General features: G+C 43.3%; 1 long non-coding RNA gene across 1 annotated transcript; it reads right to left on the bottom strand.

The window, feature by feature from the left end:
- Nucleotides 1–221: 221 nt before the first annotated feature.
- LOC139363568 (uncharacterized) lies at nucleotides 222–4,082 on the bottom strand. The gene is made up of 3 exons (XR_011624212.1): nucleotides 3,725–4,082; nucleotides 836–914; nucleotides 222–716 (listed from the first exon to the last, which is right to left on the bottom strand). It is a non-coding gene; the product is annotated as an uncharacterized lncRNA (long non-coding RNA).
- Nucleotides 4,083–13,671: the final 9,589 nt, after the last annotated feature.

Raw genomic sequence — 13,671 nt, 5'->3', positions numbered from 1 at the left:
TGGGTTCTAATCCTAGTTTGGGAAGTTTTTGGACATTGGGCAAATCACTTAACTAATCCCCACAACATTTGTTTCCTTTGTTATAAAATGGAGAAAATTGTTGTCCTACCTCCCCTACAGACTCATTGAGAGAGGAAAACAATGAATAACGTGTGAGAATATGGTTTGGAATAATTTTATTACACCCAGAAGGTATTATTATCAGTTATATCCTCCTAGTCAGTACCTATGGACACAAAGTTCTTTTTTTTCCCTTTGTCTATCTCTTCCATTCAATCAGTCCTGGATATCTGAAATATCAGAATAGATTCTCAGTTGGCCCAGACACCTCACACATTGTCCAGTGCCCCCACACATTGAAGGGGCTCAATCAGTGTTTATTAATTGGCTGACCCATGATATAGAAATTCACACGACTCAGGGTTCCTTTCCAAAGTCTTACACAAGCAAAATATTGTGGCAAAACGTTCACCCAACATTAAAATTCAAGGATTCCAGAAATCTGTAAGCCAGCTGTCTGGTGATCTCATTACTGGGTCTCAATGTAAGTACTGCTTCCTCACGGGAAACTTCATGGACTATCCCCAGCCACACCCACCCCCTGCCCCAGGTCTCCAGCCTGATTCACAACACTTCACTCAATTGTCTGTCCTCAGGTCTGTCTTTCCCAACTGACGGCGAACCCCACGGGGCAGGCAGCATGGCTGTCTGGTTTGCTGTTGCGTGATAGCCGTGGTGCGTGGTACATAGAAATAAATCAAGAAATACTTGTTAAATGAATGAGTACATTTGTTGAATTAAAGGGAACGAGGTTAAGTGTGAATAGGCAACATACATTTAATTTCCTCTTTCTCTTTTCCTAACGTCTTTTTCCAAGCCCTCCATCAACCACTTCCTCATAACTTCTGGAACCCCTGTTAAGTAGAGAAAGAATGAGTAGTTAACTTGAATGTGTCCTTTTAAGGACACACAATCAATGACTCTTTAGAAAAAAATCCATTCCCCCAGACCTATGTAAGCAATGCCTCAAAAATGCAGGACAAATATAAGAATTACAACTCCCTGTAATCATAAACTTATTTTGGAATAATAGTTCTAAATTTTGTATCCTTGAATATCTTGGTTATGTCCTAATGCTTATACCTGCCTCAAAACCAAGACAGACCTAGGCAGTCATTCCTGGAAGCATATACATTACTCCAAGCCAGAAATTAGATTAGAGTAGTTCAGAGGAGAAAGGAAATTTTAGAGACAAATTATTTCTTCTTCTTTCCCCTCCCCACCATCCATTATGTAAATTTCATTTACATAATGCAGCTTTTAGCACAAACCAAATGAGTCAGCATCAGGTCAAATGAAATATGACTTTCATGCCAAAGGCAATTATTTTTCTTTGTGTCAGCCTGCAGTGAGCAAGTGGTCTTCTAAGTAACAGAAAATTTAAGACATAATAATAGAAGCCAGTGTCCAGTTAGGTCATAAATACCTGTTGTGTGCAGAATTTTTAATTTATTTTTGACTATGCTAAGATACACAGAATATAAAATTTACCATCTTAACCATTTTAAGTATACAATCCAGTAGTGTTAACTACATTCACGTTGTTATGAACCAATCTGCAGAACCCTTTTCACCTTATAAAATGGAAACTCTGTACACATCAAGTAACAACTCCCTCTTCCCTTCTCCCCATACCCCTGGCAACCACCCTCGTACTTTCTGCCTCTATGAATTTGACTACTGTAGGCACCTCATACGAGTGCAATCACACAGCATTTGTCTTTTTGTGACTGGCTCATTTCACGGAGCATAATGTCCTCAAGATTCATTCATGTTGTAGCATGTGTCAGAATTTCATCCCTTGTTAAGGCTGAATAATATTTCATTGTTTATGCATACCACATCTTGCTTATTTACTCATTCATTAATGGACACTTAGGCTCCTTCCTCATTTTAGCTATTGTGGATAAAGTTGCTATGAACATGGCTGTACAAATATCTCTTTGAGACTCTGTTTTCAATTCTTTTGACTGTCTACCCAGAAGTGAAATTGCAGGATCAATGGTAATTTGATTTTTTGTTTGTTTGTTTGTTTGTTTGAGACGGAGTCTTGCCCTGTCGCCCAGGCTGGAGTGCAGTAGGGCGATTTTGGTTCACTGCCACCTCTGCCTCCCGGGTTCGAGCGATTCTCCTGCCCCAGTCTCCCGAGTAGCTGGGATTACAGGCGGGAGCCACCGCACCCAGCTAATTTTTGTATTTTTAGTAGAGACGGGGTTTCACTATGTTCGTCAGGCTGGTCTCAACTCTAGACCTCGTGATCCGCCCACCTCGGACTCCCAAAGTGCTGGGATTATAGGCATGAGCCACCGCGCCCAGCGGTTGTTTTTGTTTTTGTTTTTTAGAGATGCGGTCTTGCTATGTTACCCAAGCTGGTCTTTTTTTTTTTTTTTTTTTGAGACGGAGTTTCGCTCTGTCGCCCAGGCTGGAGTGCAGTGGCCGGATCTCAGCTCACTGCAAGCTCCGCCTCCTGGGTTCACGCCATTCTCCTGCCTCAGCCTCCCGAGTAGCTGGGACTACAGGCGCCCGCCACCTCGCCCGGCTAATTTTTTGTATTTTTTAGTAGAGACGGGGTTTCACCGTGTTAGCCAGGATGGTCTCGATCTCCTGACCTCGTGATCCGCCCATCTCGGCCTCCCAAAGTGCTGGGATTACAGGCTTGAGCCACCGCGCCCGGCCCCAAGCTGGTCTTGAATTCCTGGGCTCAAGTAATCTTCCACACATGGCCTCCCATAGCACTGGAATTACAGGTGTGAGCCACCATGCTCAGCCCTATATTTAATTTTTTGAGGAGCTGCTAAACTGTTTTCCATAGCAGCTACACCCTTTTAAAATCCCTGTGTGCAGAATTTTACAAAACGGTTTGTGAGTTTCAAAGAAATTTAGGGTTTACTTTTCCCCTTCACTAACATTCTTCCTGGGGATTCTCACGGTGCTTTGTCTGTGGGAACTCTATGACACCCAGCATGTTCTCCCTTGCAGTATAGTCATCTTATCTTCTCCACCTGTCAGGACCCTGAGAGTAGGTAGGATCTAGGTAGAATTCATCTCTAAAGACAGTGACCTGGATGAGTCTCCCAGCCTCCCTGATTCCCCGTATGTAGTATTGCAGGAAGTTATTGTATCTCTTGTAGGTTATCTGATAAGTAAGGAGAATAATGTCTCTCAACAAGACGGCTGAGAGGATGGGTCTAGATAATGTATCCTGAGTGCTTAGCACAGCACCAGGGACATGGTATGTGCTAACTATTTTATGAAGCAGGAGAGTGTTGTGGCTAAAAGTGCAGACTTACTCCCTATAAGCCTCTGTTTGTTTTCTCATTTGTAAAAAGGATTATTCTGAAGATGAAGAAGGATCACCTATACAAGGTTTATGCAGCATTACATGGCAATTTGTGAGTGCTCAAAAAAATGGCAGTTATCTTTATTGTAGCCAGTTTCTTGATTCATCTTAGTTCAGTATTGATCTACTATGTTTCTTCTATCAGTTCATTCAAATATGCCCTGTCAAATCATTCTGGTTCATCCCTTACCAACATTTGGCAGATTTCCTAATCTTCCTATCACTTTGATAATTTAAAGCTCAGTTTCTGTAGTCCAAATCTGTGATCTCAATTACTATTATTATTATTATTATTATTATTATTATTTTCAGACAGAGACTTACCCTGTCACCCAGGCTGGAATGTGGTGGCACCATCTCGGCTCACTGCAACCTCCACCTCCCAAGCTCAAGTGATTCTCCTGCCTCAGCCTTGTCAAGGACAATCCTTGACCTTTCTTGGCTTGTAGATGCATCACTCCAATCTCTGCTTCCTTCTTCAGGTGCCATTCTTCCTCTCTGTGTGTCTCTGTCTTCTTATAAGAAAACCAGTCATACTGGACTAAAGGCCCACCCTAATGACCCCATTTTAATTGCTTACAGTAGCCAAGAGGGCAAAGACCCTACTTCCACGTAAACTGACATCCACAGGTATATGGGTTAGGACTTCAACATATATTAGGGGAGTCACAATTCCACCCATAATGTGTAGGAAAGTTAAAAAAATATATAGGCCGGGTGCAGTGGCTCAAGCCTGTAATCCCAGCACTTTGGGAGGCCGAGACGGGCGGATCACGAAGTCAGGAGATCAAGACCCTCCTGGCTAACACGGTGAAACCCCGTCTCTGCTAAAAAAAAAAAAAAAATACAAAAAACTAGCTGGGCGAGGTGGCGGGCGCCTGTAGTCCCAGCTACTCGGGATGCTGAGGCAGGAGAATGGCGTAAACCCGGGAGGTGGAGCTTGCAGTGAGCTGAGATCTGGCCACTGCACTCCAGCCTGGGAGACAGAGCGAGACTCCGTCTCAAAAAAAAAAAAAAAAAAAAAAAAATATATATATATATATATACACACACACACACACACACACAATGAATACCCGTAAAACCACCACGAGATTCAATAGTTGTTAACATTTTGCCACTTTTGCTTTTACTACCAATCTACTCTTTTACTGTTACTATCTCATCCCTAAATACTTCTTAATGTGTCTCCTAAGATTAGTCTTTTACACATTACATTATCATACCTGTAAAATTAACAATTCCCTAGTATCCACTAGTAAAGAGTGGCAATAGATCGTATTATTACTCAAAATTATTCACTTTCCTCTTCTCTTTGGGAAGATGACGCACTCCTGCCCTGTAATCTTAGCGTTTGGCCATATTGCTTCAGCAAACATACTGTGAGCAGCAAGATGCACACTGTGCCGTGTAGAAGCTTTTCTAATCATTTCCTGGGTTTTGGGATAAGACACAGGGATAAAAACAGCTATCAGGAATATACCCATAGTCAACTGGCAGTACAAGTGACTTGAACAGGAAATAAACTTTTGTTTTACAAATCACTAAAACCTAGGGTTGTTTGTAATTGCAGATTTCTCCAGTGAATTTAGAGCTGTTTTTAATGGTTTTTAGGCCATTATCCAGTCAAGAGTTTTGCATTGTATTTGGTTGTTATGTCTCTTAAATCTCTTATGCTGGAACAGTCCCCACTTACCTTTTCTTTCTTTCTTTTTTTTTTTGTGAGGGGAGACAGTCTTGCTCTCTTGGCCAGGCTGGAGTGCAGTGGCACAATCTTGGCTTGCTGCGAACTCTGCCTCCCAGGTTCAAGCAATTCTGCTCCCTCAGCCTCTTGAGTAGCTGGGATTACAGACATGAGCCACCATGCTGGCTAATTTTTATATTTTTAGTGGAGACAGGGTTTCCCCATGATAGCCAGGCTTGTCTCCAACTCCTGACCTCAAGTGATCCGCCCAACTTGGCCTCCCGAAGTGCTAGGATTACAGACGTGAGTCACCGCGCCAAGCCCTCCACTTACCTTTTCTTTCCTTCCTTGTTTCTCCTCCTCCTTCATTTTCATTCTTTTCTCCTAGGACACATGTTCAAATATATTGTTGTTCTTGATAAAATTTACTTTTTGAAGAAGCCAAGACAGTGATCTTACATAATATCCCGCATTCTGAATATGCCTGATTATGTTCTTTTGGTGTGTGTTTTTTGTTTTGTTTTGTTTTTTTAAGACGGAGTTTCACTCTTGTCACCCAGGCTGGAGTGCAATGGCACCATCTTGGCTCACTGCAACCTCTGCCTCCCGGGTTCAAACGATTCTCCTGCCTCAGCCTCCCGAGTAGCTAAGATTACAGGCACCTGCCACCACTCCCAGCTAATTTTCGTATTTTTAGTAGAGACGGGGTTTCACCACGTTGGCCAGGCTGGTCTCAAACTCCTGACCTCAGGTGATCCACCCGCCTTCACCTCCCAAAGTGCTGGGATTACAGGCATGAGACACTGTGCCTAGCCCTTTTGGTGTGTTTTAACATCTTCCTCTAAGCCAGTACTTCTTGATCTTGGTTGTATCTTGACATCACTTTGGGATCTTGAACAAAACACTAATGCCTAGATCCCACCTGCAGAGGTCCTAATTTAATTAGCTTGGGTGTAGCCTGGGAATGGGGAGCTTTAAAATGCCCTGAATTTATTTTAATGTGGGGAGAAGGTTGCGACTCATTGATCTAATGATTAGATCATTCTTAACCCATTGATTCTGTACATGCCACACAGCAGGACATGAGGTGCTCTGCAGACTTAGGTTATATCACTGTTTGTGATACTAAATTTGACAACCAGCTTAAAGTAGTGACAGACCTCTCCTTGTAACTGTATGTGTTTCTCTCTGTAAATTAGCAAATAATCTGTGGGGCAATGTCATAACATTTTGGGAATGTCCTGTTTCCCATAAATTTTTTAAGTGCTGCTTTTGGTATCCATTAGTGATCCTTGCTTGAATCAATTATTTCATAATATTTACAAAAAGCTGACTTTCTATCATTCTGCATTTTAAACTAGCCAGCATTCTTTTTTGTTTTCTTTTGTTTTTTGTTTGTTTTTGAGATGGAGTTTCGCTCTTTCACCCAGGCTGGAGTGTAATGGCGGGATCTCAGCTCACTGCAATGTCCATCTCCCAGGTTCAAGTGATTCTTCTGCCTCAGCCTCCCAAGTAGCTGGGATTATAGGCGCCTGCCACCACAACTGGCTAATTTTTGTATTTTTAGTAGAGACGGGGTTTTGCCATGTTGGCCGGGCTGATCTTGAACTCCTGACCTCAGGTGATCCACCCGCCTCGGCCTCCCGCCATCACACCCAGCTGCCAGTATGCTTATGTACAGAGTTTCCTTAATCAATTGAGGATTAACTATAATTCTCCATAAAAAGGCAAGGTAGGCCAAGCATGCTGGCTGGCCAGGCTTGGTGGCTCATGCCTGTAATCCCAGCACTTTGGGAGGCCAAGGCGGTTGAATCACTTGATGTCAGGAGTTTGAGACCAGCCTCACCAAAATGGTAAAACCCTTGTCTTTATGAAAAACATACAAAAATTAGCCAGTTGTGGTGGAGAGGGCCTGTAATCCCAGCTACTCAGGAGGCTGAGGCAGGAGAATCACTTGAATCCAGGACACGGAGGTTGCAGTGAGCCGAGATTGTGCCACTACACTCCAGCCTGGGCAACTGAGGGAGAACCTGTCTGAAAAAGAAAAAAGGAAGGAAGGAAGGAAGGAAGGAAGGAAGGAAGGAAGGAAGGAAGGAAGGAAGGAAGGAAGGGAGGGAGGGAGGGAGGGAGGGAGGGAGGGAGGGAGGGAGGGAGGGAGGGAGGGAGGGAGGGAGGGAGGGAGGGAGGATATTGCCTAATTCTTTCCCCTTATTCACCAGTTTTTACAATAAGAACTTAGTGTAATAATCATCTCCAACGGTGGTAAATGAGATTTTTTTTCTGAGTATCGTTATGGACTTGGCGGATTTTTATTTATCTGATGTATTGCAGTCAATTGTAGTTACTATTTTTATCAATGCTCAAATTATCTCATATTTGGCCAGTGGGAACCCCTTCAAGCTGGCACATCTTTTTTGAGATACACTCATTAGTCTGAGCATTTCCTTCCTTTCTGGGACAACACAATGTCCCAGGCTCACCCAGAATTTTCTCTGCCACAATATGGAGGCAGCAATTTCTTCAAAGAGTTCATTTTTATTTTCATGGGGAATGGTAATTAGAAATTAAGATCTGGATGCTTATTGCTTCTGGAGTGTCATTTCATCTCCACCCAATGGACAGAGCTGGGAAATACACTTTATTTTTTTGAGACATTATCTGGATCCGTTGCCCAGGCTGGAATGCAGTGGTGAGATCTCAGCTCACTGCAACCTCCGCCTCCCTGGTTCAACTGATTCTCATGCCTCAGTCTCCCGAGCAGCTGGGATTTACAAGCATGCCCCACCATGCCAGGCTAATTTTTGTATTTTAAGCTCAGTCATAGTGTCACCACATTGGCCAGGGTGGTTTCAATTTCCTGGCCTCAAGCAATCTGCTGGCCTTGGCCTCCCAAAGTGCTGGGGTTACAGGTGTGAGCCACTGCACTGGACCTGGAAAATACATTTTTAAAAATCATGAATTCAGGGCCGGGCACAGTGGCTCACACCTGTAATTCCAGCACTTTGGCATGTGGATAGCTTGAGCCTACAAGTTGAAGACCAGCCTGGTTAACATGGGAAAACCCTGTTTTTTTCTTTTGCTTCTAAGGAGCAGAGAGTTTAATAGGCCAGAAGGAAGGGAGAAGACGGAAGAAAGAAGCTCCCTCATGCAGAGACACAGTGAAGGGACTCCAAAGGCGAAAGAGGATGTCCCCACCTGGCAGGGATACCAGCCAGGTATACATGCAGAGGCTGGAGGAGGTGGTGTTTGATTTGCACAGGGCTCAGGGGATTGGTTTGACTAGGCATGACATTCACGTAGCTTGTGAAAACGTTGGCCCTCCCACACTAGCCTTTTAATATGCAAATGTAGGGCGCCATGATGGTCTACACTCCTGGGGATATGTGGGGCGGCCATGTTGCCAGGAACATGTGGGGAAAGGGTAGGAAGGCCACAGGAATCTCCATGTTTGGGTGGGCCCACTTCCTAATGGTCTGTATTTGCATATCAAAGGTTGCTTGGCTAGCTCTAAGAGGGGCTTTACAAGAAACTTTTTTGGAGATGCTTTAAAAAACAAAAACTTCCCAAGGACTTCTCTTCCTACAACATTCCCCCTGTGGAGATGCCACACTAACTGCTTAGAGGGTTTTGGGTGAACATTCTTTCTGGCTACTTCCTGCTGAAAAAGGGAGTCAAATGGGGAACAGCAGCTAGAGCTCCTCCTGGGGTGGATCTAAGGGGCCTCTGAAGGATGGTATCTCCATGTGTGTTTCAGTTTACAGCACCATTTTCAGTTTGATTGCTTCTAGGTGAGAAGAAACAATTTGAGTTACAGTGTTGAGTATATAGGCTCCAAATATCAATACACGACATACAAACAAGAGAGTGCTTAAAAAGGGGGTTAACCAATTCCATAAAGAAGACTGGAATTTATTAAAAAGGGATTGCAGCCACTCGGAGCTGAAGCTGCCATTGTTCCTGAACCTGTCAACAATTATGATTTGATTTTTCTTTCTTTTTTTTTATGAGATGGAGTTTCACTCCTCTTACCCAGGCTGGAAGTACAATGGCGTGATCTCAGCTCACTGCAACCTCCACCTCCCGGGTTCAAGCGATTCTCCTGCCTCAACCTCCTGAGTAGCTGGGATTACAGGCGCGTGCCATAATGCCCAGCTAATTTTTTGTACTTTTAGTGGAGATGGGGTTTTGCCATGTTAGGCTGGTCTCGAACTCCTGACCTCAGGTCATCTGTTTGCCTCAGCCTCCCAAAGTACTGGGATTACAGGCATGAGCCGCCATGCCTGGCTGATTTGACTTTTAAGTACCTGTAGATTTTCCTCTACTTTATTAGAGGTGTTAATCCAAAAGCAGCATGTTTAATTTAAAACTGCATTACTAAACCCAATAAAAAGTCCTAGCAGACTCCGTGATGGTGAAACTTTCATGCTTCCTTTTTGTCTAGGAATCCCTGCTATATTATCCCTGCTATAAAGATAAAGATCCCTGCTATATTATCCCTGTCTATTATCCCTGCTATAAAGATAATAATTAAGCAAAATACTACAACAATGGAAACTCCCTGTCCAATATTTCAGTTAAAAGGTGCTGGGAGGTCTGTTCCAAGATGGCTGAATAGGAGCAGCTCCGGTCTGCAGCTCCCAGCGTGATTGACATGGAAGACAGTTAATTTCTGCATTTCCAACTGAGGTACCTGGTTCATCTCTTTGGGACTGGGTGGACAGTGGGTGCAGCCCATGGAGGGTGAGCCAAAGCAGGGCGGGGCATCACCTCACCCAGGAAGCACAAGGGGTTGGGGGATTTCCCTTTCCTAGCCAAGGGAAGCCATAACAGACTGTACCTGGAAAAACAGGACACTCCCGCCCAAATACTGGGCTCTCCCCATGGTCTTAGCAGCTGGCAGACCAGGAGATTCTCTCCCATGCCTGCCTCAGTGGGTTCCATGCCCATGGAGCCTTGCTCACTGCTAGTGCAACAGTCTGAGATTGACCTGCCAGGCTGCAGCCTGGCAGAGGGAGGGACGTCTGCAATTGCTGAGGCTTGAATAGGTAAACAAAGTCACTGGGAAGCTCGAACTGCATGGCGCCCACCACAGCTCAGCAAGGCCTACTGCCTCTATAGACTCCACCTCTGTGGGCAGGGCATAGCTGAAAAAAAGGCAGCAGAAACTTCTGCAGGCTTAAATGTTCCTGTCTGACAGCTCTAAAGAGAGCAGTAGCTCTCCCACTATGGTGTTTGAGCTCTGAGAACAGGCAGACTGCCTCCTTGAGTGGGTCCCTGACCCCCGTGTAGCCTAACTGGGAGACATCTCCCAGTAGGGGCCAACAGACTCCTCATACAGGCGGGTGACCCTCTGGGATGAAGCTTCCAGAGGAAGGATCAGGCAGCAATATTTGCTGTTCTGCAGCCTCTGCTGGTGATACCTAGGCAAACAGGTCTGGAGCGGACCTCCAGCAAAATCCAACAGACCTGCAGTTGAGTGACCTAACCATTAGAAGGAAAACTAACAAACAGAAAGGAATAGCATCAATGTCAACAAAAAGGACATCTACACCAAAACTTCATTTGTAGATCACCAACGTCAAAGACGAAAGGTAGATAAAACCACAAAGATGCAGAGAAACCAGAGCAGAAAAGCTGAAAATTCTAAAAACCAGAGTGCCTCTTCTCCTCCAAAGGATTGCAGCTCCTCGCCAGCAATGGAACAAAGCTGGATAGAGAATGACTTTGATGAGCTGACAGAAGTAGGCTTCAGAAGGTCAGTAATAACAAACTTCTCTGAGCTAAAGGAGCATGTTCTAACCCATTGCAAGGAAGCTAAAAACCTTGAAAAAAGGTTAGACAAATGGCTAACTAGAATAAACAGTGTAAAGAAGACCTTAAATGAGCTGATGGAGCTGAAAACCATGGCACAAGAACTTTGTGATGCATGCACAAGCTTCAATAGCTGATTTGATCAATTGGAAGAAAACATATCAGTGATTGAAGATCAAATTAATGAAATAAAGTGAGCAGACAAGATTAGAGAAAGAGGAGTAAAAAGAAATGAACAAAGCCTCCAAGAAATGTGGGACTATGTGAAAAGACCAAATCTTCGTTTAATTGGTGTACCTGAAAGTGATAGGGAGAATGGAACCAAGTTGGAAAACACTCTTCAAGATATTATCCAGGATAACTTCCCCAACCTAGCAAAGGAGGCCAACATTCAAATTCAGGAAATACAGAGAACAGCACAAAGATACTCCTTGAGAAGAGCAACCCAAAGACACATAATTGTCAGATTCCCCAAGGTTGAAATGAAGGAAGAAATGTTAAAGGCAGCCAGAGAGAAAGGCTGGGTTACTCACAAAGGGAAGCCCAGCAGAGTAACAGTGGATCTCTTGGCAGAAACCCTACAAGCCAGAAAAGAATGGGGGCCAATATTCAACATTCTTAAAGAAAAGAATTTTCAACCCAGAATTTCATATCCAGCCAAACTAAGGCTTCATAAGTGAAGGAGAAATAAAATCCTTTACAGACAAGAAAATGCTGAAAGATTTTGTCACCACCAGGTCTGCTTTACAAGAGCTCCTGAAGGAAGCACTAAACATAGAAAAGAACAACCGGTACCAGCCACTGCAAAAACATGCCAAATTGTAAAGACCTTCGATGCTATGAACAAACTGCATCAATTAATGGGTAAAATAACCAGGTAACATCATAATGACAGGATCAAATTCACACATAACTATATATGTATATATATACACACACACACACGTACACACACACACACACACACACACACATATATATATATTTTTTTCTTTTAGAAGGAGTCTCGCTCTGTCACCCAGGCTGGTGTGCAGTGGCACAATCTTGGCTCATGAAAGCTCTGCCTCCTGGGTGCACACCATGCTCCTGCCTCAGCCTCCTGAGTAGCTGGGAATACAGGCGTCCACCACCACACCTGGCTAATTTTTTTGTGTTTTTGGTAGAGACAGGGTTTCACCATTTTAGCCACGATGCTCTCGATCTCCTGACCTTGTGATCCGCCCGTCTTAGCCTCCCAAAGTGCTGGGATTACAGGCATGAGCCAACATGCCCAGCCCACACATAACAATATTAACCTTAAATGTAAATGGGCTAAAGGCCCCAATTAAAAGACACAAACTGGCAAACTGAATGAAGAGTCAAGACCCATCAGTGTGCTGTATTCAAGAGACCCATCTCATGTGCAGAGACACAAAAAGGCTCAAAATAAAGGGATGGAGGATGATCTACCAAGCAAACGGAAAGTGAAAAAAACAGCAGGGGTTGCAAAACTAGCCTCTGATAAAACAGACTTTAAACCAACAAAGATCAAAAGAGACAAAGAAGGCCATTACATAATGGTAAAGGGATCAATTCAACAAGAAAAGCTAACTATCCTAAATATATACGCACCCAATATAGGAGCACCCAGATTTATAAAGCAAGTCCTTAGAGATCTACAAAGAGACTTAGACTCCCACACAATAATAATGGGAGATTTTAACACCCCACTGCCAATATTAAACAGATCAACGAGACAAAAGGTTAACAATGATATCCAGGACTTGAACTCAACTCTGCACCAAGCCGACCTAATAGACATCTACAGAACTCTCCACCCCAAATCAACAGAATATACATTCTTCTCAGCACCACATTACATTTATTCTAAAATTGACCACATAATTGGAAGTAAAGCACTCCTCAGCCAATGTAAAAGAACAGAAATCACAACAAACTGTCTCTCAGACCACAGTACAATCACATTAGAACTCAGGATTAAGAAACTCACTCAAAACCACTCAACTACATGGAAACTGAACAACTTGCTCCTGAATGACTACTGGGTAAATAACGAAATGAAGGCAGAAATAAAGATGTTCTTTGAGGCCAATGAGAATACAGACAAAACATACCAGAATCTCTGGGACACAAAGCAGTGTGTAGAGGGAAACTTATAGCACAAAATGCCCATAAGAGAAAGCAGGAAAGATCAAAAATCGACACCCTAAAATCATAATTAAAAGAACTAGAGAAGCAAGAGCAAACAAATTCAAAAGCTAGCAGAAAGCAAGAAATAACTAAGATCAGAGCAGAACTGAAGGAGATAGAGACACAAAAAACCCTTCAAAAAATCAATGAATCCAGGAGCTGGTTTTTTAAAAGATTCACAAAATTGATAGACCACTAGCAAGACTAATAAAGAAAAAAAGAGAGAAGAATCAAATAGATGCAATCAAAAATGATAAAGGGGATATCACCACTGATCCCACAGAAATACAAGCTATCATCAGAGAATACTATAAACACCTCTACTCAAATAAACTAGAAAACCTAGAAGAAATGGATAAATTCCTGGACACATACACCCTCCCAAGACTAAACCAGGAAGAAGTTGAATCTCTGAATAGACCAATAACAGGCTCTGAAATTGAGGCAATAATTAATAGCCTACCAACTAAAAAAAGTCCAGGACCAGACGGATTCAGAGCTGAATTCTACCAGAGGTACAAAGAGGAGCTGCTACCTTCTGAAACTATTCTGATTAACAGAAAAAGAGGGAATCCTCCCTAACTCA

The sequence above is a fragment of the Macaca nemestrina genome, chromosome 6 (genome assembly GCF_043159975.1).
Source record: "Macaca nemestrina isolate mMacNem1 chromosome 6, mMacNem.hap1, whole genome shotgun sequence".
Taxonomy (NCBI): Eukaryota; Metazoa; Chordata; class Mammalia; order Primates; family Cercopithecidae; genus Macaca; species Macaca nemestrina.
The sequence above is the reverse complement of the archived record's forward strand: the minus strand, read 5'-3'. Positions and strand labels throughout refer to the sequence as shown.